At 46.3% G+C, this 26,111-nt stretch overlaps 1 long non-coding RNA gene across 2 annotated transcripts in view; it reads left to right on the plus strand.

The window, feature by feature from the left end:
- Positions 1-26,111, plus strand: part of LOC128101260 (uncharacterized) — a 51,886-nt gene that overhangs the window by 6,805 nt on the left and 18,970 nt on the right. Inside the window, exons 3-7 of one of the 2 annotated variants that reach the window (XR_008215047.1) lie at positions 5,337-5,417; positions 6,271-6,351; positions 6,498-6,769; positions 17,450-17,637; positions 18,708-19,631. This is a non-coding gene — a long non-coding RNA (uncharacterized LOC128101260). The remainder of the gene's footprint in view (positions 1-5,336; positions 5,418-6,270; positions 6,352-6,497; positions 6,770-17,449; positions 17,638-18,707; positions 19,632-26,111) is intronic. The other variant, XR_008215048.1, reaches the window with a different exon arrangement.

The following is a 26,111-nucleotide window of genomic DNA, read 5'->3' on the forward strand; positions in this document are numbered from 1 at the left end:
TCAGAGGTTCAGTCCATTATCGTCATGGCGGGACATAGCAGCATACAGGCCGACATGGTGCTGGAGAAGTAGCTCAGAGTCCTACATCTTGCAGGCAACAGGAAGGCCACTCTGTGTCACACTGAGCGAAGCTTGAGCAGAGGAAACCTCAAAGCCCACCCCCACAGTGACACACTTCCTCCAACAAGGCCACACCTCCTAATAGTACCGCTCCCTTTGGGGGCCATTTTCTTTCTAACCACCGCAGTGTCAATTTTTAAATTGAAAACTCTAAAGCCACTCGGGAGATGGGCCTCTGGGCATGCCTATGAAGGATTATCTGGGTTACGTTGGTTGAAATCAATTTGGGAAGACCCATTTTGGTTGGACCATTCCCTGGGCAGGAGACCCAGGAGCTGTATAAAATGAAGAAAGAGAGCTGGATATTAGAATGCATGCATCTGTTGCTCTCTTCTCACTGTGGAAGTGATGTGGCCTGCTTATACAAGCTGCCTTGACTTCCCCTCAATGATGGACTCTACCCTGAACTGTGAACGAAAAGGAACCCTTAAGGTTTCTTTGGTAAAGATTTCTTCTATCACAGCCAGGCGGTTGTGGCGCATGCCTTTAATCCCAGCACTCAGGAGGCAGAGCCAGGTGGATCTCTGTGAGTTCGAGGCCAGCCTGGGCTACAGAGTGAGTTCCAGGAAAGGCGTAAAAATTCACAGAAAAACCCTGTCTGTGAAAAAAAAAAAGAGAGAGAGAGAGAGAAAAAAAAGATTTCTTCTATCACAATGGAAAACAAAGGACGATAACCCAGGATGAGGTCAGTCTTGGTGCACGGTTTTCAAGCATCTGAAACAAATGTGTGTTCTGCTGTTTAGTGAATCTGCTAGACGTCCATTAAATGCTGCGGGCTAATGGTGATGCAGAATTCTGTAATCTTGCTGATTTTCTGCTTCTTCATTCTTCCAAAATATGAAAGGGCTATTGAAGTCTGTCCTTTCCAATCCATCAGCCTTTGCTTCGTATATTTTACAGGTCTGACCTTTTGCATGTCCGTGTTTAGGACCGTTGTGGTGTCTTAGGGGGGACTGGCTCTTCTATGCTTTCATAATGGAAAGGAAACAAGGAGAGACATGTCAGGGGGCAGGCCGCATCACGTCCGCAGTAAGAAGAGAACTCTCTCACTAGTGCCAGATTGGGGTGGAAGGCCTGATGCTACCCTGCACGTGGTTTGAAGAAAGGTTATATTTGGGTTTCTTTTTAAGTTTACTTAGATGTGTGTGTTTTTAAATGTGTCTGTACACTGTTGGTACACAGCATTCATGTGGAGGTCAAAAGACAATTTGTGGCAGTGAGTCTCTCCTTCCACCATGTGGGTCCTGGAGACTGATCTCAGGTCGTGAGGCTTGGTGGCAAGCACTGTTCCCCACTGAGCCACCTTACAGAGACTGCCAGTTTTTAATGGGCGATGTTTATTAAGATCAAACAAATTTCAAGGTGTGTTACATAAAGAATTAGGAAAAAATGATGTATAGAGCAATCGGCCTATAATGCTGCTATTTGTGTAAAAGAAAAGGGAACACCTGGGCCTGGTGGCACACACCTGTAACCCCAACGCTTGAGAGGTGGAGACAGGAGGATCAGAAGTTCAAGGTCATCCTTAGGTATATAACAACTTTGAGGCCAGCCTGGGCTACATGAGATTCTATCTCAGTGTGAGGAGGGGGGAGGAGAAACGGACAGACTGGGATTTACCTGTGTACACACACGTACCAGGCTGGATACAAGGGACTGCTAACAATGACAGGGAGGCAGGACACAAGCTCCAGTGACAAGTGGCTGCCAGGTCTCCTTCCTCTCTAAGTCCAAGCTCCCATAATGCCTCTGGCAGGCTGCTGGGCTCCTGACCCCTGGGCAGAGACAAGCTGCCCCTTCCACTTGCCCTTTGTACGTCCCTTTCAGACATTGAGGTCCCTGTACCAGGGGTGGAGAAAGCAGGATCCCTGCTATTGGCTGAGGCCTGTCCCAGGCTGTCACTGTGAGTTCACTGGGGACAAAACAGAGGAATGACATCTAAGTGTTAAAGATGCCTGCTTCAGGAGATGGGGCTGGACTCTGCCCTTCTGAGATGACCCCCTCCCACCACTGTTCCATCCCTGTCCAGGTACCTCCATCCCCTTCTCCCATGATCCTCTCTTCAGGCCCCTCTCCTATGGGTAAACACCCTCTGGGTCTGCCTAGAGGTGTCTGCTGCCAATGTGAGCATCTTCCAGTCCTTGAAATAGGATTCCCCTCCTACCTCAGCCCTTCTCTTTCCGATTGCTGTAGGTAGGTGACAGGATTCCAGGAGCTGCCTTCACAGGGCCTGCCACACACCACTGCCCTCTTGTATCCCTACAGACCCAACCACTGGGAGACAACATCCTTCACCACCCAAGAGTCCTCTCTGAGCTTCAGTCTGTCTGCCTGTAAAATGGGTGTAGATGTAATGGTGTCTGAATGTGTGTATATGGGGTGTATGGGGTACACTTTCATAACTTACCGAATGATGTGCTTGTCCCATTAGGAGAAAAGTCAGAAATGTGTCTAGCTTGGCCAGATGTTCAATCGCCAATGTCCAATTCAGCATGTGACACAGTGTTTGTGAAATGGCTCTTCCTGACAGCTGCCCCAACCTCTGCGCTTCAGCCCACGGTCTCAGGTGTTGCTGGAGATCTGAGTCTTTTTCTGGAGAGAGAGAGGGAGGAGGAGAGAGAGAGAGAGAGAGAGAGAGAGAGAGAGAGAGAGAGAGAGAGAGAGAGAGAGAGAGAGAGAGAGAGAGAGAGATTGATTTTGAAGCTGGGTCTCTTGTAGCCCAGGCTAGTCTTCAACTTAGTAGGTAGCTGAAGGTGACCTTGTGACCTTGTACTCTTCTACAGATACTCTGGTTCTGGCACAGGCTAAGAGGCTCATCTGGGGTCCGCAGCAATCAGACAATCGATAGGCTGCCCCACCCGGTCACTTCCGACGACCCTGCAGAGGAGTGCACTGGGGATTTGTAACAAGGGGCTTGGACCAGTCTAATGGGTGGGGCCGTCTCTAGAGCGAGCTTAGAGGGAAGAAAAACCAAGAAAGCAGATGGCTCTTAGGAAGCCTTAAAAGTATCCCCTTCCCCTTCCTCTGCCCTGGCCAGGCTTCCTGCGAAGGAGACACCCCCATGCTGAAGTCAGCCTTGATCAGGTTGGAGTCGCCTTAACCCAACTCTACCAGGCGAGGGCGCTCTGCACCCAGCTTTGGCTTCAGTTCGAGGCAAATCCCTCTCTCCTGCAGAGTGCAGTTTGGACAGCCGGGAACGTTAACCCCCTGACTGCCTTGTATGGCCCTTCCCATAGAAAGAAATGGAGGGTGGGAAAGGGAAGAGGGCCTTTCCTTGTAAATGGTCTTTAAACTTGTTCTGAACGGACTTAGCCCAGAGCCAGGCGCTAGTTGTGATGTAGCTGAAGTTGTCATTTGTTGGGTATAACTTCGCTCGCCACAGTTTTGTTTTGTTTCTTTCTTTTTTGACAAAGGATCTCACTGTGTAGGTTGACTGTCCTGGAATTGGCTATGGTGTAAACCAGACTGGCCTCGAACTCTCAGAGATCTGCCTGCCCCACCTGCCTCTGCCTCTCAAGTGCTGAGTTTAAAGGCATGTATCACCAGACTGCCTATTCTCCACTATTCTAAACTCTTCAATATGTTTGTAAGGTGCATTCATACCCATTTATAGATGAACAACTGAGGCCCACAGTGGTGATTTGCTCACAAGTAAGAAGCACACACAGGGGCTGGAGAGATGGCTCAGTGGTTAAGAGCACTGGCTACTCTTCTATCGGTCCTGAGTTCAATTCCCAGCACCTACATGGTGGCTCACAACCCACCTATAACTGTAGTCCCATGGGATCCGATGCTCTGTTCTGTTGTGCACATGTACATGCAGACAAAACACCATATACATAAAATATGCAAATAAAGAAGCACCCAGGAAGCCAGGCATGGTGGCGCACACCTTTAATCCCAGCACTCAGAGGCAGTCTCTGAGTTCGAGGCCAGCCTGGTCAACAGAGCCAGTTCCAGGACTACACAGAGAGAAACCCTGTCTCCACAAATCGAAATTAATTAATTAATTAACTAAAACAATAAAAGAGGTGCCCATGCTGTTTGACCCCAGAATCCCAGCTAACATCACACTACAAACTTTTTATTTGAAACTGCCAGATGTGAAGACACAAAAGGAACAGGAAGGACCAAGTCCCTGTTCCCTGGACATTTAACAAACGCATGTGCTTACACACAAGAACACTCCTACAAAACTCCCTCACACATTCATAAACAAGGTTAGGCAAGGGTCCACCCCTTGCAATCAGCCCGTTTGGTGTGCTTTGTTTTGATGTGGTGTGTGTGGTACACGTGTATGTACGTGATGTGTGCATCTGTGTGGCTATCTGTGTGTGTCACGTGTGTGGAGGCCAGAGGGGGCTATGGAGCATCTTATTTTAGCTCTCTCTGTCTTATTCCCTTGAGAGAAAGTCTCACCTGGAGCCCCCCATGAGCGCGCACACACGCGCGCGCGCACACACACACACACACACACACACACACACACACACACACACCCTTTTCTGGCTTGGCTGGCTAGCAAGCCCTAGCAATCCTCTCCATGTCTTACCACTTCCTCTGTGTTGCTTTGGATTCTCACACATGTATATACTCTCTCTCTACACCCGGCACTAAGGCTGATGCTGACGGGCATCATCTCTACATTCTTAAGACTCATATGAGTACCCCCAGTGCCTCTTTTATTCAGTGTCACCAGGGAAATTGCTGATCTGCCAAAGAACTTTCCACTAAATGAGACTTGCCTCTAAGGCCATATCGTTTGGTGGGGTTGGCAGTTTTGAGAAATGTCTTGTACACACCTCCGGATGCCTCACTCGGGTCTGATAGCTCAAAAGGCTCTGAACTCCTTCAGACCAGAACCCAAAGCCTTGGGAACATTTCTTCATCACAGCAGAGCCTGACCAGGACAGCTACCTGGTCAAGACTTGTAGACAGGAATGGATGACACAAAGGCTGAGCAGAGGTCATAGCAAGGTGGCTCTTGGGATGTTGTCCCCGTGGTTGTTTTCTGATGTGGTGGACAAATCAGCTACCATAGCTTCCCTCTTTGATGATTGATATATAAGGTCTCCAGGCCAACGTCTGCCCACACCCTTCGTATGCAAACATAAATCCCTCACCAGCGTTCTCTCTGTGGTCCAGAATCATCTTGATGAACACAGGTTGGCACTCTCATTTGCTTGGTACCAATGGAGCTCTTTACTCTGTACCAGATGTCCCCACATTGCAGAACTTTCTGAACACTTGTGTTAGTGATGATCTGCCTCTTCTTGTCAGCTGTCACTCTTGTTATGGTGAGTCCCCTCTCATTTCCTGCTCCCCTCCTGACAAAGGTGAGCCTCCCCAGTCAAATGTCAAGATAAGATGAGGAGAGACCGCATGGGGAACCCCTGCTATTGACAATTTCCAGGAACTAAAATGAAGCTTGGGACAGAAGCTTGTATATGCTACCCCTACACCTTGAGTGTGGACTTCAAGTCTCAAGAAATGTGAAGGGGCTGGGCGGTGGTAGAGCACGCCTTTAATCCCAGCACTCAGGATTAAAGAGGCAGAGGCGGGTGGATCTCTGTGAGTTTGAGGCCAGCCTGGTCTACAGAGCAAGTTCTAGTTCAGCTAAGGCTACACAAAGAAACCCTGTCTTGAAAAAGAAAGAAAGAGAGAGAGAGAGACAGAGACAGAGAGAGAAACAGAGAGAAAGAAAGAAACTTTTGCTGTTTTAAGTCACCAGAGTTGTGGTCTTTATTTCAGCAGCCCTAGAAATCTAACACTCCTGGGAAGTGGGAGAGACGTGGTAGACAAGGTGGAAGTCTAACAGGTGACTGGTGACTCAGGATCCCTTATGCCTTCCCCCTGCCCCCACTTCCCAGAAAGAAAGCTAAGGTGATGGGGGCCGCAGTGAGACTTTCTATGTCGTGCCAAGCTCTACCCCAGGGACTCCAGAGCCCAGGGCTGTGAATCACCCATGAGCTGTGGTTTTGTTTTAAGCAACTGTGAGAAAGTGTCATAAGGCAGGCAGCACTGGAAGATGAGGTGAATCTCCAGGGAGGCAAATCAGCCAGGCTGGTGCCGGGTAGCTGCTCTTGGGGGTGCACACCTGGCACTCAGCCCACACAGGGTACCTGAGTGCCTAATTGTTGCTTCTTTCAGAAGAAGTGAAGACCCAAGCATGGACCTGGAGGAACAAGGAGAAGGAAGTGAGCCCGGGGTGTGTCCTCTGAGGCAGAAATGGTGAGAGACGGCGGAATCCCACGTCTAAATCTGCCTGTTTTCTTTTGTGCCTTGTCTCTCTAACATGCTCTGGTGGTCACAGGCACTTCTTAGATGCCAGGGTTGTGTTCATAATTAATATTTTTCAGTTTCCTCTTTTATAACAGAGAAAAGCTGTCAAATGGGGAAAGGCTAACAGAAGGCTGTAGAGAAGGATCCTGAGAGGACTTTTCAGAAGACCTGGATCCTGAAATGCAAACATCGACAGTCTCATAAATCCGGGCATCCAGGAAGATGCTCACAGCCTCTTCACAAGTGGCCAGAGCTAGGATCATACATTGTACAGAAGACAAAACTGCCGTCTGAGCATGCCTGTGTACTTCTCTTTCTTGGCTGTGCTAGGGATGGAATACAGGACTTTGCACATGCTAGCCCAGATGTGAGTACATTTTTCAGGAGCCATTTAACCTACCACAAGTCATTTTTCGAGGTCTAAAGCAGATTGGTTTGTTTATTTCCACCTTTGGATAAAGGACAGTAGTGTAGACTCCTAGTGTTGCTGTGCAGAGTAAATGAAATGACGAATATAAATTCTTTAGTGCCCCATACATACTTGGTATTCCATTTTGAGTTATTATTATTGAGGGGAGTGCCATGAAACCCCTCTATAGAGGATTTTTCAAAAATTATTTGTCTGTGGCAGGGTTGTCACCAAGTAACTTTAGCTGCTGAACCATCTTGATGGCCCTGTCTGTAGGATTTCTGAGCTTCTGGTAAGGACAGAGCCGCTAGAGTCACTCAAACAGGAAGCACAAAGCCACCCTGAGGAGGTTGTGGGAGAGGCTAGATGGCAGCACTCCAGGCCTGCTCTGCATATGGGTCCTGCCTGTGCTCCAGTGTGGGTGATGAGGTCCTAGGATCCATGAACATGTGACAGCTGGGCATCCCAGAGCACCTTGTCTGCCAGACCCAAGGCTACAGCTTGGTCCCTAGACCCTATACGACCTGACCTCACCAACCCAGAGGACCAGAGCTCACTGTGTGACCTCTGGTGGCAGAGGAAGGTCAAGAGAGAAAAGAAGTTCAAAATCCAGGACTGCTGGGGCTGCAGAGAGGGTGCATCAGTTAAGAGCACGCACTGCTCTTCCAAAGGACCTGGGTCAGGTTCCCAGCACCTTCGTGGTGGTTCACAACCATCTGTAACTCCAAAGGGATTTGATGCTCTCTTCTGACCGTGACTGGCACCAAGCACACATGTGGTGCACGTACATACATGCAAAAAAAAATTCATACACATAAAATAAAAATAAATCTTGAAAAAGAATCTCGTATTTTGGGCAGTGCCAAGTCATCGAGGCTCCCCGCACCCTGAAACCTTAAGGGGGAAAAAAACAGTGAAAAATAACACACGTAGGATTCGGGGTGAGATTGACAAGTATTTGCTTAAAAGTGAAAAGAGGCCATGGATGGAGAAAAGATACTTACAACGTGTATATCAGACCCAAAGCCCAAATCCTGTCTACACAAAGACTTTCTATAAGGTGATGAGAAAAAGGCAAACGCACAGGAAGATGGAAGCTAGAGAGAATGGGCTGACAGAACAGGAGAGATCTAAGTGGCAGGATTGTTTCATCTTATCGGCGTGCGTGTGCGTGTGTGTGTGTGTGTGTGTGTGTGTGTGTGTGTGTGTGTGTGTGTATTCGTGTGTATGTGTGTGTGTGCGTGTGCGTGTGTGTGTGTGTGTGTATTCGTGTGTATGTGTGTGTGTGTGCGTGTGTGTATTCGTGTGTATGTGTGTATGTATGTGTGTGTGTGTGCGTGTGCGTGCGTGTGTGTGTGTGTGTATGTGTGTGTGTATTCGTGTGTATGTGTGTGTGTGTGTATTCGTGTGTGTGTATTCGTGTGTGTGTGTATGTGTGTGTGTGTGTGTGTATTCGTGTGTATGTGTGTGTGTGTATTCGTGTGTGTGTGTGTATTCGTGTGTATGTGTGTGCGTGTGTGTGTGTGTGTATTCGTGTGTGTGTGTGTGTGTGTGTGTGTGTGTGTGTGTGTGTGTATGTGTGTGTGTGTGTGTGTGTATTCGTGTGTATGCACTGGAGACCCGAGGCAGAAATCTGAGTCTTCCTACAGCAGTCTCCACCTTATTCCCTCGAGACAAGGTCTCTCACTTTGCTTGGCGCTCTTCCAGTCTGGCCTCCGCGGGCAGTCAGCAAGCCCCAGGGGCGCTCTGGCTCCCCATCCGCAGAGCGCTCGGGTTACAGGAGCACTAGCCGTGCGCAGGGTTTTTGTTGTTGTTGTTGTTTGGGTGTTTTGAGGCAGGCTTTCACTACAGAGCTCTGGCTGACCTGGAGCTCATACTCTCCTATCTCAATGGGCTACGTAGTTGGGATTACAGTTGTGTACCATTTTACCTGACATCAACTGCTTTCCCTTCTTTAGAAGCAAAATGATCCTGATTACCCCTTCTCCCTCTTCACATCCGAACACCAGCTGTCTTCAGCTCCATGCTATTCAGTGACTCTTCTCCTGCCCTGCCTTGCCTAGTCTCCTCTTCATTCACTGCAGACTGGCTCCTGCCCTGTGCTCTTCTCCCTTCTAGTCCTCCCATCCCCTTAGACAATTGTCATTTCATGAGGTTGACCATACCCTACTTTGGCCTCCTGACTCCTCACCTCCTGACTATCCGTGACCTTCACCGCCACTTCCTATCAGCTTCTGTACTCGGTGGCCACACCTTAGACCTTATCCTTCACTGGCACGAGTCACAAGTTTGCTACTAATTGCCTAAAGTCCAACTATAGAAGGGCTCAGCCACGGAAGGATGTTATTATCCCTAATTTAAAGAATCCGTACTTGGTGGGCTCCAGGAACATTAATTTAGTGACAGGTCTGTACCTTCAACAACTACCCAGGTTCTTCTTTCTCTCTATTCTGCTACCCTCAGGCATTATCTGGGTCATCAGACTAGCTTCTCACATGCTCAGCAGATGGATACTGAAACTGAAATATCCTATCTTTAGGACAGTGTCCGGAGGCAGAAGCAAGGGCCTTATCTTCCTTTTGCCACTTTGTAACAAAGAAGGGAAATCTCCAAGCCAGCATCGAGGTAGACACTTGCAGGGAGTCAAGAGTTCAAGGCCATTCTTGGCTCTATATCTAGTTCCAGAACAGCCTGGACTGCAAAAGACCCAGTTTCAAAAAAAAAAAAAAAAACCAATTTTTCTCAGATGTTTCCTGACTCCAACTGCGACTGCCTAGCAGTGACTTCTTTGTGACCCACATTGCTCTCTGCCCATGCCTTCGCTCAGTGTGCGTGAGTCAGCAAAGTTAGACTCAGTACACTAAGCAGAAAAGAAAAAGTGGATGAGGGTTAAGAAAGAAATGTTTCAGCCAGGCATGGTGGCACATACCTGTATTCCCAGTATTTAGGATGCTGAGACAGGAGGATCAGCATTAGGAATTTGAGGCCAGCCTGGGCTACATAGTGAGTTCAAGGCCATCCAAGCCACTTATTGTGATCTTTAAAAAAATGTTTCCTAACTAAGAAGCTTTGGAGCCAGGTGTGATGGCACACTCCTTTAACCCAGCTCTCGGGAGGCAGAGGCTCGAGTTCGAGTCAGCCTGGTCTATAATGAGAACTCCAGCCAGAGCTACATACAGAAACCTGTCTCAAAAAAGGAAGGAAGGAAGGAAGGAAGGAAGGAAGGAAGGAAGGAAGGAAGGAAGCAAGCAAGCAAGCAAGCAAGCAAGGATTTGGAGATAAGCTGTCTAAGATTGCTAAGGTAATTTCATTAGAAACCAAAAATTTGTCTTGTACTCCACCAGTCTTCAGTAGCTTCTATCAAAGTCGCCCCCACAGTCCACAGTGGCTTCTTTGATTCCATCCATTACATGCTCTGTCCAGGAAGAAGGAAGGAAGAAAAAAAGAGGGTGTGTGCACTATATGCCCTGAGTGTTTATGTTTAATGATACATAATTAAATCAGAACTATTTATTGAGCACTGTCGATTAAGCATTTTCTGAGTGCCAAGCAAATTAGTGACATTCACTGTCATCCTCGCAAAAATTTTATGAGTATAAAGTTAGGAAAATCTTTTTGCCTATTATTAATGATGGAACCTAGAGTCTCACGTACGCTAAGCATGTATTATATATTGAATTACTAAGCCATACCGCTGCCCTGCTTTTTACTTTTTATTCATTCGTTTTCTTTTTCAAGATCTATTTATTTTTATAATATGTGTGAGTTATTGTCTGCATGTATGTGTACACATGTGTGCAGTGCCCATGGAGACCAGAAGATAGCAGATGTAGATGTAACCAACCGTCTTATTAAATAAGAAACACAGAGCCAATTCAGAGAAGAAAGCCAAGAGGTCAGAGCTAAGATCCTCACCCTTCCTGCTTCAGCGATCCTCTTCAGCCAAGAGAGCTCTCCGAAAGGGAGCTACTTCCTGTGTGTTTGTCTTTATATAGTCTAGCTGTTCTGCCATCTCATTGGTTGTAAACCCAAACACGTGACTGCCTCGTCACTGCCTGTATGTACAGCCCTCCAGGTCCCCTGTGGTATTGAGATTAAAGGCATGCACCACTGCCGCCACGCACTTGCTATGGCTCTAATAGCTCTGACCCCCAGGCAACTTTATTTATTAACATACAATTAAAATCACATTTCAGTACAAGTAAAATACCACTACAAGCAGATCATCTGGACCAAGAATTATAGATAGTTGTTGTTGTGGGGTATCCACCAGAAAAGATTGCTTGGACATAGGTTTAAGCTAATAGAAAGTCTTTATTAGCCAGCCAGTGATTACACTGGGTGTTCAGGATCCCAGTGTAGCTTCAAGCCTGTCTCAGGGTGAGCTTTTAAGCACAAAAACCATATCCTGGATTGACATACTTCAGTTAACAAGAACAGTTAGCCGGAATTGGAACTATAGAAGCAAAAAAGCAAGTTTAGTACATTTAGAGACTTTCCCAGAACTATGGGCTTTAATGGATTAGATCTTTGTTTTAGTTTTGACAGGTGGTACTGTCTATGTGCTGAGTTTTACAGCCCGAATGGTAGTTCCATCATGGAGTCAGTTGTGCTAAGGTGTTGGGGGCTACTAAGGTCTGGGGCCCTGTTACAGTTGTCAGCCACCATGTGGGTACAGGGAACCAAACTCATCAGGTCCTCTGGAAGAGTAGCAAGTGCTGTTAACCACTGAGCATCTCTCTAGCTGGTCTCTCTCTCTCTCTCTCTCTCTCTCTCTCTCTCTCTCTCTCTCCCCCAGGGTCTCATGTAGCTCAGACTGGCCTCCAATTCACAATGTAGCTGAAACTGGCCTTGAACTTCTGATCCTCTTGTCTCTACCTCCCAAGTGCTTAGATCACAGGCGTGATGACCATGCCCAGCTTTCCCCCTTTCTTCCCTGCTAGAGCTGGTTTTTTTCTAAGTAGCCCAGGTTGAACTCAAACTCTAAATCCTCCACCCACACCTCCCAAGTGCTGAGATTATAGGCCTGTGTGTCTTAGTCACTGATCTATTGTCACCATGTGTCTTAGTCACTTTTCTATTGCTGTGAAGAGACACCATGGCCACCAAGGCAACTCTTATAAAGAAAACATTTAATTGGGGGCCTGCTTACAGTCTTCCATTATCATCATGGCAGGGAGCATGGTGGCATGCAGGCAGACATGGTGCTGGAGAAGGAACTGAGACTTCTACATCCTGACCTGCAGACAGCAGAGAGAGAGCCTGGGTCTAGCATGGTCTTTTGAAACCTCAAAGACCATCCCTAGTGACACATTTCCTCCAACAAGGCCAGACCTCCTAATCCTTCCAATCCTTTCAAATAGTGCCGCTCCCTGGTGACTAAGCATTCAAAGGCCATTTTTTTAATGTATTTATTTATGTATACAGTGTTCTGCCTGCATGTGTCCTTGCAGGCCAGAAGGGGGCACCAGATCTCATTATAGATGGTTGTGAGCCACCATGTGGTTGCTGGGAATTGAACTCAGGACTTCTGGAAGAACAGCCAGTGTTCTCCAGCCCCATGAAGGCCATTTTTATTCAAACCACCATACCATGCTCCATGCCAGCTTGTATATATTTATATGTATATATACATGTATATACATATATATTTAATAGAGGAAAACAAGAAATAATTAGGCCAAAGTCATGCTAGAAAAGCAGGAGCAGACTCAGGTATGTTCCAAATTCTATACTTTTCAGGGAGACACTAAGATCTCCAGTTGGTAAGATGAAAGTTAAAAAGGGCTTTCTGCAGCTAGAGAGGTAATTCAGCTGGCAGAGTGCTTGCCTAGCATGGTCATATTTGGCTAATTAGCAGCAAATTCAAGGTCAGTCTGTGGTACCTAAGATGCTGCACAAATGCTCAGCACTGGCTGCTCTTGCAGCGGACCTGGGTAAGGTTCTCAGTACCTATGTGGCTGCTGGGGATCCAGTGCTGTCTTAGGCTTCTGTTGTTGTGAAGAGACACCATGACCACAGCAACTCTTAAAAAAAAAAGTATTTAACTGGGGATGGCTTAAAGTTTCAGGGATTTAGTCCATTATCACAGCAGGAAGCATGGCAGCATGCAGGCAGACATGGTGCTGGAGAGGTGGCTGAGAGTTCTAGATCCTGGTAGGCAGGCAGCAGAAAAAGAGAGTGGCACTGGGCCTGGCTTGAGCTTCTAAAACCTCAGAGCCCACCCACCATCACACACTTCCTCCAACACGGCCACACCTCTAATAATGCCACTCCCTATGAGTCTATGGGGGCCATTTTCATTCAAACCACCACAGATGCCTTCTTCTGACCTCCATGAGCACTGCATACATATAGTATACAGACATACATGCAGGCAAAACACCCATACACAATAGAATATAAATATATAAATCTTTAAAAAATAAACAGAGCAAAACAGCAAAACAACTTTCGGGAGAAACGTTAAGCAATTTCAGTATATAAAAAAGGTAATGATCCCTTAGCTGAGCAGTGGTGGTGCATGTTTTTAATCCCAGCACTCAGGAAGCAGAGGCAGGTGGAGCTCTGTGAGTTCGAGGCCAGCTTGGTGTACAGAGCTAGTTCTAAGACAGCCAAGAAACCCTGTCTAGGAAAACAAAACAAAACGAAAAGATAAGATTCCCCTACCCAATTATTGACTCTGAAATGCACAATCACAACCCACCCTAGGAGACATCCATGTAGATGTAAAGTAGTATGTACAAGGATGTCCACTTTAACGACATTTTTTTAAAAGGGGAAAGGTGGGCGGTAGCCTAAATACATGCCAGGGAGGAAGAAATGGACAAATGACTTCTGTTTTAGAAGTCAGTTTGAGGTCAAAAGTGAACTCACTTGTGAGAGACATCATCCTTCATTTATCTGGCAGAGTTACATCCTGAGAAATGCGTCATCAGGCAGTTTACCATTGCGCAAACATCAGAGGGTACTTACGCAAGCCTAGATGGTATACATACGGCAGCCACTCCACATGGCCTCTTGGTGGAATCGAGACATAGAAACAAGATGGGGAAGGCTGCTGTGGGTGTAACATAGCACACTTTTGTTTTTCCTATTGGTTGGTTGGTTGGTTGGTTTGAGACAGGGTCTCATATATAGCCCAGGTTGGGCTCCTTGAAGTCATGATGTAGCTGTGGATGGCTTTAAATTCCTGATCTTCCTGTCTTCACCTCTCCAGTGCTGGAATTACAGGCCTGTGCCACAGTGCCAGCCTACGGCATTTGTTGAGAACATAGCATGACAGTCCTTGTGCCCACAGATCTCCAGAGAAACCAGGAATGCTAAGCACACAGGACTGTCTTTCCAATGCGAAAGATGAAAAACCCGTTCTTCCATCCAGAAAGCTGAGAAGTGGAAATGATTAACAGTCTGGTGATCTGTGTTCTGTGTTGGGCCAGACCTTATCAAGCTCTTACAACCAAGACAGGGAGGTGGCTGGTAATCTAAATGACCCTGATAGCCAGAGGCTCCCCCAACCTCCCACAACCAGGACCAGAGGTGGTTAATAGCCCACATGACCTCTATGCTATCTGTATGACTAAAACCAGGCCAGACACTTAGACCTTTAAGCTAGTACAGGTAGCCTATCTCTAGAACCCATCTTCTTGGAAGAAATGACATGTAACCTGAGTTGAGTTTCAGTGTAGTTATGTGTCTTTGTGCGCCGGGGATTGTATTACACCAGCAAACTTTTTTTCCCCAAATTGTACTGGACTAAATACATTGGGAACAGACTGCCTGTTATTAGACTTCCCGAAGTCTGGTCTGGGTTGATGAAGTCAATCTGCCTAGGTTTTCATTCTTATCTCTTCCTGAGGTGCTTCCCTGTGTGACACCTGCAGGGACCCCCTCAAGCATTCTGTTCTACAGTGAATCTTTTTGTTTGTTTGTTTTTGTGTTCTGAGACGGAGTTTCTCTGTGTAGCCCTGGCTGTCCTAGAACTATCTCTGTAGACCAAGCTGGCCTTGAATTCACAGAGATCCACCTGCCCTCTGCCTCTTGAGTGCCAAAATGAAAGGCGTGTGCCACCACTTCCTGGCTACAATGAACCTTTTTTTTTTTTTTTTTAAATAAGATTCCTTTTTTTTTTTTTTGAGACAAGGTTTTTCTGTGTAGCCCAGGCTCTCACTCTCGCTCTCGCTCTCACTCTGTAGACCAGGCTATCCTGGAACTCACAGAGCTCTGCCTTCCTCTGCCTCCCGAGTGCTGGGATTAAAGACATGCACCACCATGTCCGGCTTTAAATAAGGTTTTTAAGATCCATGGTTTATTGTCATTATCTTGTATTGTGTACTATACACAATTGTACTGCTGTAACATATGATGGCAACGCAGTGGATTTACATCAGGAATAGCACAAGAACAGAACAGTGCTAACAACAGGAACAGGAACTACAGCATCCCTGGGAAATTGGAATTTTTCAGCTTTGTTCTAATTTTAAAATATTTTAGATTTATTTGTTTTATGTGGATGAGTGTTTTGCTCATATGTATATCTGTGCAGTGTGTGAGTGCCTGGTGCCCATGTAGGTCAGAAGAGGGTGTCAGATCCCAGGTCCTCTCTGCAAGAGCAAGTGCTCATAACTCCTGAGCCCCCTCTCCAGCCCCAACTATATATGTATGTGTATTGACACAAGGCCTTGCTGTGTAGGTCATTGACCCAGTTAACTTTCTGATGATGTGATAAACACGGTGACCAAAGGCAATGCGAGGAGGAAAAGATTTATTTCGTCTTTCTGTTTGCTTGTTTTTGTTTTTGTTTTTGTTTTGAGACAAGGTTTCTCTGTGTAACAGCCCTGGCTGTCCTGGGACCCACTATGTAGACGAGGCTCAAACTCACAGAGATCCTCCTGCCTCTGTCTCCCGAGTGCTGGGATTAAAGATCTGTGCCACCACTGCCGGGCTAGAATTTATTTCACTTTACAGCTTACAGTCCATCACTGAGGGAAGTCAGGGCAGGAAATCAAGGCAAGAATCTGGAGGCAGAAACCAAAGCAGAGGCCATGGAGGAGTGCTGCTTACTGGCTTGCTCTCCATGGCTTGCTCAGCCTGCTTTCTTATACCACCCAGGACCACCTGCCTAAGGGTGGCACTGGCCCAGTGTACTGGCCTTCCCACATCAATCATTTTAATCAAGAAAATGCCCCACAGGCTTGCCGACAGGCCAATCTGATGGAGGCATTTTCTCAATTGTGCTTTCCTCTTCCCAGATGACTCTAGCTTGGGTCAAATTGACATAAAACTAACCAGCACATCCATGCTGGTCTAAAACTGAAAACCTCCTGCCTCGGGTCTCTCAAGTGCTGGGATTACCACCATGACCTGCTTTCCTTTGTAATCTTAAAGGACCACTGTCATTTTCCTCATTGGCCAAAATATTGTTATGACTGTAAACCTCTCCAGGCCTCTCCCCCTCTTCCCTTCTCCCTCTCTCTTCCCCTCCCCCTACTTCTCTCACTAACCCTACTTCTTTCTCTCATAGTGAAGACTGAGCATGCTAGGCAAGTGCTCTCCCACTGAGTCACATCTGCCATCTTCTTCATCTTTAAAATGGGTAAAATGATATTGACCAGTTGGTACCTTAAAATGAGACATGCACGTGAAGCATATAGGAAGGGGTCTCATAAGCATTGGGTATATTTTCACAACCTCACATAATAAGGAATACTGAGTAGCAATTTAAAAAGTACTAATTCAAGCTGGGTGATGGTGGTGTACGCCTTTACTCCCTGCACTAAGGAGGCAGAGGCAGGTGAATCTCTGTGAGTTCAAGGCCAGCCTGGTCTGCAGAGCTAGTTCCAGGACAGCCAGAGCTGTTACACAGAGAAACCAAGTCTGGAAAAACTGAAAAAAATGAGTCAGGTAGTGGTGGCACACGCCTTTAATCCCAGCACTTGGCAGGCAGAGGCAGACTGATCTCTGAGTTTGAGTCCTCCTTGTCTATAGAACAAGTTCCAGGACAGCCAAAGCTACACAGAGAAATCCGGTCTTGAAAAACCACCACCGTGAAGAACAGAGTGGTAGTGCTCATGAATAACCCCAGCACAGGGGCATAGGGACAGGTGGATCCCTGGGGCACACTTGCCAGCCAGTGTCACTCCAGGTTCAGCAAGCAACTTTCTCTCAAAAAATAAGGTGGAAGAGACAGAGAAAGACACTTGACCTCTGGCCGTGGGTGAATGCACCCACATGCACAACACACACACACACACACACACACACACACACACACTCTCTCTCTCTCTCTCTCTCTCTCTCTCTCTCTCTCTCTCTCACACACACACACACACACACACACACACACACACACACACTCTCTCTCTCTCTCTCTCACACACACACACACACACACACACACATATTCACACACACTTAAAAATAAAAAATGAATCTTTAAAATAATTATAATTATACAGGTCCCTAAGTACTGAAATTGGAAACAGCACCCCACCCCAATGTTTGAAGAATGTCACTGGACTGCAGAATAAGTGTAAGGGGATATTCCTCATGGTAATTATTTTGACGTTGAATTTGGGGGAGGGTAGTAAATGTCAAATTCTTTCCCTTAACCATCTCTATCTCCTTTGTCCTTTGCAGGGGCTGAGTCAGCCTGTTGGGTGACCCAGGCCTGCCCTAGGGGAGGGAGGAAGCCACACAACTGAGTCCTTTGAGCCTCTCCCCTGGCCAGAGGGCATCAGCAATTGGAAAGGAGCCCAGCTTTATGGACAAACAATGGTGCCAGCCAGCTGCGGGTGAAGCAGGGCTGAACAGCCTGGCCTGATTTGGTGAGTGTCCAGAAGGGTGCCCCTCATACCTGAAGGGTCCACTTCACTTGGAGACAAACATCCATCAATCAGGGGTAGTTCTCAAAGCGCTTTGGCAAGGGCTGAGGAGAGTCGGGGAATGTGGAGAGGGAATCCCTCAGCATTCCTGGTAACAGTTGTAAGCATGAAATCCCCAATCGGAATTGAACTATTCTGGCACATGGATGAGAAAACAAAGGCTCCCTAAGGGACTGAAAGTTGTTTGAGGGCCCATAGTAAATCAACCACAAAGCTGGAGCTAAACTCCAGGTTCCCTTTGACACAGCAAGTCCACACCATAAAGTGATGTTTGCACAACCTTTTATGAGCATGCTCAATTTTGTGTCTTTGATAAGCGTCCATCTGACACATAAGATAGTGTCTGATCAGCTGACCACTGGAATCTGAAGCAGGATCTCAAGCATGTATATCTCCAGGACAGGGACAATCGGCAGGCACTTGCTTGTCTGATTGTCAAGCCTGTGGTGTAGTAATTGCCTGAGTTCGAAGCCTGCCTGCCTCTAGGCTGGAAAAATAGCCCAGTGGGTAAAGGGCTTGCTGTACAAGCATTGAGTCCCAGAGTTCAAATCCCCAGAACTCATAAAAACTCCAGGCATGGAGGTGAGCCTCCGGAATCCCAGCTCTGGGAGTGAGTAGATACAGGTGGATCCTGTGGGTGTGGCTTTCAAGCCAGCCAATCTAGTCACATTCAGCTTCAAGTTCAACAAGAGACCTTGTCACAAAGACCAGGTGCAGAAGCAATCAAGGAAGATGCTCGCTGTTGACCCTAGGCTTGTATGAGCAGGCACACATCCACATACCACACATGCACAAACACACGTGCACACAAAACCTACAACGAATACTTCCTATGCGTGTCACTTTGGGTGAATTAGTTTGTTGCTGTGGTAGTGGCTTCACCATGGCCCTCAATGATCCTTTCCTTGGGGTATCTATCCCCTTAAGCAGGCAGTTCCTTCACTGTGTCTATTCCCTTGCGTAGGCAGTTTCCTCAATGGTCCTTACCTCAGGGTATCTATTCCCTTACGTAGGCAGTTTCCTTCCGTGTGAATGTGACTGACCTCTGTAACCACTGGACGATTGCAGAAGTGAGAGCCTAACTCCAGAGATCAAAAAAGCCACTGGACGTTCTACCTTGCTCTCTGGAACCACCGGCTATGGGGGGCGGGGTGCGTCAGCTGTCATGTACTGCAGACAGGCAGCCCAGTGGAGAGACCCACACAGCTGTGTGCTGCTATGATCCCACACATTAAGTTATAAAGAAGTTTAATTGGTTTAATTGGCTCAAAGTCCTCAAGGTCAGGGAGTCTGGGACTGAGAGCCCAGCCCTTCTGAAAGCATCATAACTCAGCAAAGGGAATCATGTGGCCCAGGAGCATGTGCAAGGGCCTGAAGCAGGGGTGGGGTGCGGCTGGTCTTGCTCTTAGAGCAAACCCAGGCTTCTGATTATCAACCCACTCCCACAATGTTGGTGTTTGGCCTTCCTGACCTAATTAACCTCTTGACAATTCACGGAACCTCTCAACAGTCTCAGAAAAGCAAGTGAACATCAATGTGAGTTTTAGAAGAGGCAGTCAGACCATAAGCAAGTACGAAGACCCCTCCAACGGCCAACTGACTTGCCAGTCATGCGCATGAGTCCCTCAGAACTGGACCCCCACCCCTAAACCCACTCAGGGTTCTAGATGCCACAGCCCTAGTTCACATCTTCACTAGACCCTCATGAGAATTCCAGAATCACAGAAAACAGGTAAGATAACTGTCTTATTGTTTTAAGCTGTCAAGTTTTGTAGTAATTTTTCCTTCTTTTCTTTATCTTTTTACATTTAAATTTTATTAGGTTATTATCATGTATGTGTACAAAGTGTGCATGTGAGTGTGGGCACATGCATGCCATGGTGCACATGTGAAGGTCAGAGGGCAACTTGCAAGAGTCCATTCACTCCTTCCACCAGGTAGGTTCTGGATATCGAACTCAGGTCGGCAGGCTTGGGAGACAAGTACCTTTAACCACTGAGCATCTCATCAGCCTTTTATCTTAAAAAAAAATGAGGATGTGGGGATGCGGGGTGGCTTGGGAGAGAGGGCTAGGGGGTGGGAGGAGGAGGGATCTGTAGGTAGTATGTGGAGTGAGTAGAAAATTTCTTAATAAAGAAAAATGAAAAAAAATGAGGAGGAGTATAGCTTCTGCTTCATACACTCAGAATGCCTATGCAATCAGATGGGGGCAATGTTGCTACATTGTTATATAGTATTGAGTTATTTAAACTTTGTTTCTTTATCATTGCTATCATGGTGCGTACACCTGTGCTCTTTCTCGAGCGTGCACACCACGCTACGGCATGCCTGTGGAGAAAGAGGACACTTCTTTCTCCATCTCAAGTTCCAGGGATCGAACTTAAGTCGTCAGACTTGCAGAGTAACTACTCTTACCCACCGAGCCACCTCACCAACCCTAGGTGGTCGTTATCAACTGAGAACGGAGCACTGAGGTAGGGCCAAAAGAGCAGCAGCAGCTGGCCTCTTCATTTTCTAGCAATTTCGTTCTGAGTTCAGGTCCGAAGTACCCCAACCCAAGGACGAACCCTGCAGGGAACCTCCATCCACTCTCCCTAAGGCAGTGTGGGGACCCTGTCGCTCCTGCCCCTGAAGGTTCCGGTTTCTACCACCCCACCCCACCCTGGAATTTATCAGGTAATTCTTAGCTCATCTGCTAGGAGGTCTATGTTCAAAAACTGTGCTCCATCTCCGCCCTTTCCCGGACGTTCCCTGTCCCCTGGAAGCTGCCCAGCAAAGCGTTGTTTTGCTCCTTAATCCACCTCTGGGAACCAGGTTTGAATTTTAACTGTGCTGCAGATTTGCGCTTTGAAAAGTTTCTCAACCTCTCAAATCCCATTTCTTCATCTGCCAAACAGAGAGAGCGAATTCTGCCTCCCGGCTGCTGGGGGAAGAAAATAGAGTCAGATATGAAATCTCCGCAGAGTAGGATAAACAGGAACCCCCCTCCAAGGGTCAGGTACAGCCCCGCCCCAGCAATGTCTACTCACAGTGGGAGTGGCTTAACTCTCGCTCCCAGGCTCCGCCCTGCTCTGTGATTGAAACCAACTCTGTGTTTTTGATCAGGGGACATTCAATTTCTTTATTCAGGTTTTCAGCAGAACTTGCAAACGGATTCCAGTAGTTTCCTTCGGCAGCTAAGCCAGGTTAAGAGAAAGGCTTGATGTTTTGTTTTTTAATGGTCTCACATTAAATAGCCCAGGCTGACCTTAAACTCATGATCTTCCAGGTTCAGGCTCCCAAATTCGGGGATTACAATTGAAAACAAATTATTATTGTTATTATTATTATTATTATTGTTATTGTTATTATTATGTATGGTGCTTGGAATCAAACTGAAGATTTCAAGTATGTTAGACAAATATTTTACTACTTGAATTACACTCCCCCCCCCCCAAACAGGGTTTCTCTGTGTAGCTCTGGCTGTCCTGCAACTAGCTCTGTAGACCAGTCTGGCCTCAAAATCACTGAGATCTGCCTGACTCTGCCTCCTGAGTGCTGGGATTAAAGACATACGCCACCACCTCCCAGCTTGAACTACACTTCTATCTCTCAAATGAATTATTATTTTTGGTATGAGGTATGTGTATGAGAGTGTATGAGTGTGCAGGGCAGAAACCTTGCTCATCAATCCTCATACACCTTTATCTTTTTGTTAGAAACATGGCCTTATTGGCCTGGAAATTCACTGCATAGGCCATCCTGGCTTGTAAGGGTCCAGGGATCTACATAGGTTTCTCTGTGTAACCCTGGCTTGTCCTGGAACTCATTCTGTAGACCAGGCTGGCCTCGAACTCACAAAGAGCCACCTGCTTCTGCCATCTGTGCGCTGAGATTAAAGGCATGTACCCCCACCACCCCCTGGCTTTTTTTTTTCTTTTAACATGGGTTGTAGATCTTAATTCAGTTCCTCACATTTGTAAGGCAAGGACCATACCAACTGAATCATCACCCCAGTCCTCAAATAAATTACTTGTAAGTGGAATCTTATTGGATATTATTGGTTCCTATTTTGGGTGAATGATGGAATAGCCTAAGGGGTTAATGTAGCTGCCTCCAAAGATCTGGATTTAATTGTCTATCTAGGATGTGGTTGGACATTGAAAACATTGTAAAGCCTTGTTCCCCTGTAGTTAAAGGGATTGGATTTACCTAACTGTGGTGATATATTGTGTACCCTAATAAAATTTGCCTGAAGATCAGAGACCAGAACAAGCCACTAGATTAAACATAAATGCCAGGCAGTGGTGGCACACACCTTCAATCCCAGTACTTGGGAGTCAAAGGCCTTTAATCCCAGAATTTGAGATCTCATGCCTTTGCTACCAGTATTTGGGGAGAGCATACTCCTTTAATCCCAGCACTAGGAAGGAAATGATATGGCTGGGCAGAGAAGAGTGTATAAGACGTGAGGAGACAGGAACTAAGCCTTTTTGGCTGGAACCCCTTTTGGCTGAGGACTCAGAGGTTTTCAGTCAGAGGATTCATGGAGTTGGTGAGGTGAGAAGTTTCTCTAGTGGCTTGTTCCTTTGTCTCTCTGATCTCTCAGCATTTACCCCGATATCTGGCTCCGGTTTTTTTTATTAATACCATATAGAATACAAGCAACACCTAGCCATCTGAAAACAAAAATGGGGGTAAAGGAAACGATTCAAAGGGGGACCAGGCAATGCAGGATAGTGACCCCTGGGATTGAAAACAAACGAAAAGCCGGGCGGTGGTGGTGCACACCTTTAATCCCAGCACTCGGGAGGCAGAGGCAGGCGGATCTCTGTGAGTTCGAGGCCAGCCTGGTCTACAGAGCGAGATCCAGGAAAGGCACAAAACTACACAGAGAAACCCTGTCTCAGAAAAAAGAAAAGAAAAGAAAACAAAACAAAACAAAAGAATAGGACCACGTAGGTGGATCCCTGGTTATTGGGTATCCTCCGCCGAAGCAATAAACCAGTCAAGCCAAATTAATAAGTCCAGGTTTAATAAGCAGAGTGAAGGAACTCCCAGGTGACTCTCAGGAAGGTAGGAGGGAGAGTACTGGCAGACCTGGTGACCAGGTGTTAAACAGCCTTAGGCTGGTCTTGAGCAGCCCCAGGGAGGAGCTGATTCTTGGCGGGCTTTCTGAGGGGTCGGGTCTGGGGAGAGAGAGGTGGGACCAAAGTGGGGCTTCCACCTAAACATCCCAGACTCCTTGGGTATATGGGTGCTGGTAGGGCTTCCACCTAAACACTAACTGGCTCTTAAATTAATTCACATCTTATCTCCGTACTGCCCACCCTGCTTGCTCTGCATCTCCTGGTGTCTTCCCTTCTTCTCCCCAGTGTCCTCCCTGCCCAGAAATCTTGCCTAGCTATTGGCCGTTCGGCTTTTTATTAACTCAGAGAGACACATCTTCACAGTGTACAAAAAGATTATTCTCTGGGGCAGTGGTGGCACATGCCTTTAATCCCAGCACTTGGGAGGCAGAGCCACAAGAATCTCTGTGAGTTTGAGGCCAGCCTGGTCTACAGAGCGAGATCCAAGACAGGCACCAAAACTATACAGAGAAACCCTGTCTCGAAAAAAAAAAAATATTCCACAATAAGATAGGATTTCCACAAACTACTGTCTAGACAGTTTTCAGGTCATAGAACAGGGAAACAAACCAATAGAGTCCTGCAAAGAGAAGGAACTGAATCTGAGGAGACTTCAGAAGCCAGACTTTGTAGAGCAGAGTGCTCAGGAGGATTGCTGCATGGACAGTGATGTTCAAGCATTGAGCTGAGCACTCAATGATATGAGCATGCAAAGAAACTACCTTAAGATAAGGGGGGAAATACTCTGAAGAGCTAGAGAAAACCATGTTTAGGGCTCACACAGGCCCAGGAATACCATCTGGTCCCTCCATGATGACTAAGATGCCTTGTGATTCCCAGGGCATTTAGTAGAGTACACAGAAGAATACTGCTTCAGTATTGGAGGAAAATTAGCCCAAAACTAAGAAGTGCCTTGATCACACTTAATATTGCAATCAAGACCCCAAAAGATCAAACCGTTTCCAAATAACTAAATTGCATCCCAGAAGAAGCTAATACCTAAAGGATTACAAAATTATCTAGCAGCTGGGCAGTGGTGGTGCACACCTTTGATCCCAGCACTCAGGAGGCAGAGGCAGCTGGATCTCTGTGAGTTCGAGGCCAGCCTGGTCTACAGAGTGAGTTCCAGGACAGCCAAGGCTACACAGAGAAACCCTGTCTTGAAGAACCAAAAAACAAACAAAAAATATCTAGCACTTAACTAGTGGAACTCATATATGCAGTATCCAATTTAAAAAACAAACAAACAAACAACAACAACAACAACAAAAAAGCAGGGACCAGGCAAGATGGTTTAGTAGGAAAAGACTCTCACTGCCAAGCCTGATGACGTGAGTTCAATCCCTGGAACCGACATGGTAAAGAGAGGCAAGTGACTCCTGAAAGTTATCCTTTGGCCTCCATCTGTGTGCTATGGTATGGTAACATGTACACACACAAACCCAGCATTTCCAGAATGACTAAATTGTTAAAATATGCTTGCTTGCTTGCTTTCTTTTTCGTTTTTTTTCAAGACAGGATTTCTCTGTGTAGCTTGACTGTCCAAGAACTCGCTCTGTAAACCAGGCTGGCCTCGAACTCACAGAGATCCTTCTACCTCTGCCTCCCAAGTACTAGGCTTATAGGTGTGCAGCCCCACTGTCCAACTTAAAATATGCTTTTTCTTTTTTTAATTTTTTATTTATTATTTTTTAAAATAATTTATTTATTTTTATTTTATTTGCATTGGTGCTTTTGCCTGCATGTATGTCTATGTGAAGGTGTCAGATCTTGGAGTTACAGACAGTTGTCAGCTGCCATGTGGGTGCTGGGAATTGAACCCGTGTCCTCTGGAAGAGCAGTCAGTACTCTTAACTGCTGAGCCATCTCTCTAGCCCCCTCTTTTTCTTTTTAATATGTTTTTTCTTAAGTGGTGTTTTATGTTGAGACAGGGCCTCATGTAGCCCAAGCTGGCCACAAACTCACTATATTGCTAAGAATGACCTTGAATCTCCTGCCCCTGGCTCAAGAGTGCTGAGATAATAGGCATGGGCTACCATGCCTGATTTATGTAGTGCTGGGGTCAAAACTAGGTTTCGCACATGCTGGGCAAGTGCACTATTTACTGAACAACATCCTTTTCCTTAAAATGTAACTTTATCTAAAGGATTTCCTAAGGTCAAAATGTAGTGCAACAATGTAAAACTTGAACGAATTCTTTGTGTCTAAAGAAACAAGACTTTCTCAAAAGTATTGTCCTTGTTCAGTGATATTTACAAAGAGAAATTAGCTTCAGAGACAAGATTTTATGTTTTATTAAGTCAATTGCTTATGTTTTCTGCTGATTTCATCAGATTTTTAGACTGCCCAGGAAACTGAGTATTATTAACAAAAAGGAGATTCTTTCAAGTGTCTGCTTATGTTAAGGTCTTTTAAACAACCATTTTAACAAACAACAGACTTCAAGCAATTTTATTTATATATTTTATGTGTATGGGTGTATGTCTGTATCACATGTATTCCTGGTGGCTGAGGAGGCCAGTAGAGGGCACATGTGGGTGCTGGGAATTGAACCTGGGTCTTCTGAGAGGGCACTCAGTGCTCTTAACCACTGAGCCATGTCTCCAGCCTTTGTTTTAGTCTTTATTACATTTAGTGGGTGTGTGCATTCCACAGGCGCGCACGCATGCACGCACGCGCGCACACACACACACACACACACACACACAGAGCATAATTGGGGTCAGAGAACAACTTGGAGGAGTTGGCTTTCTCCTTGTGAATTAATCTGATGAGCCATCTTACTGGCCCCTTAGGTGATTTTAGTACATTTAAATCCCTGTGTATCTCTAACGTGTAAAGCAATATATCTAAAGCCTACCTATATATTATGAAAAGCTTCGAGGAATTAATGGCACATGTTTAATACCTATAAAGTGACCAATCCGTGCAGGGCTCTCTGTTACTCAGTGTGTGTGCAATGTATCTGGACTGTCACACATAAAATGGCCAGTGAAAACTTTAAAAATACTTCTGCTACTTACAATCAGGACCATTCAGATAAAAACTTGCCTTTTATGCTGGGAGTAGTGGCACAGGCACTTGGGAGGTGTAGGCAGGAAAGTGAGGAGTTCAAGGTCATCCTTGCCTACATAGTAAGTTTGAGGCCGACTGGGCTACAATGAAACCCTGTCTCAGAAAACAAAAACAGCTTACTCCTGGGCAGTCTTCCTATTTCAAACCAGCCTACTTCTGTTTGCCTAACAGGAGTGTTATTATTGAATATGTGAAGTGTTTGTGTTTGTTATATGTCAGAGAACGAGTCTGATA

Source organism: Peromyscus californicus, unplaced genomic scaffold (genome assembly GCF_007827085.1).
Source record: "Peromyscus californicus insignis strain IS unplaced genomic scaffold, ASM782708v3 Scaffold_7__1_contigs__length_154581171, whole genome shotgun sequence".
Classification (NCBI taxonomy): domain Eukaryota; kingdom Metazoa; phylum Chordata; class Mammalia; order Rodentia; family Cricetidae; genus Peromyscus; species Peromyscus californicus.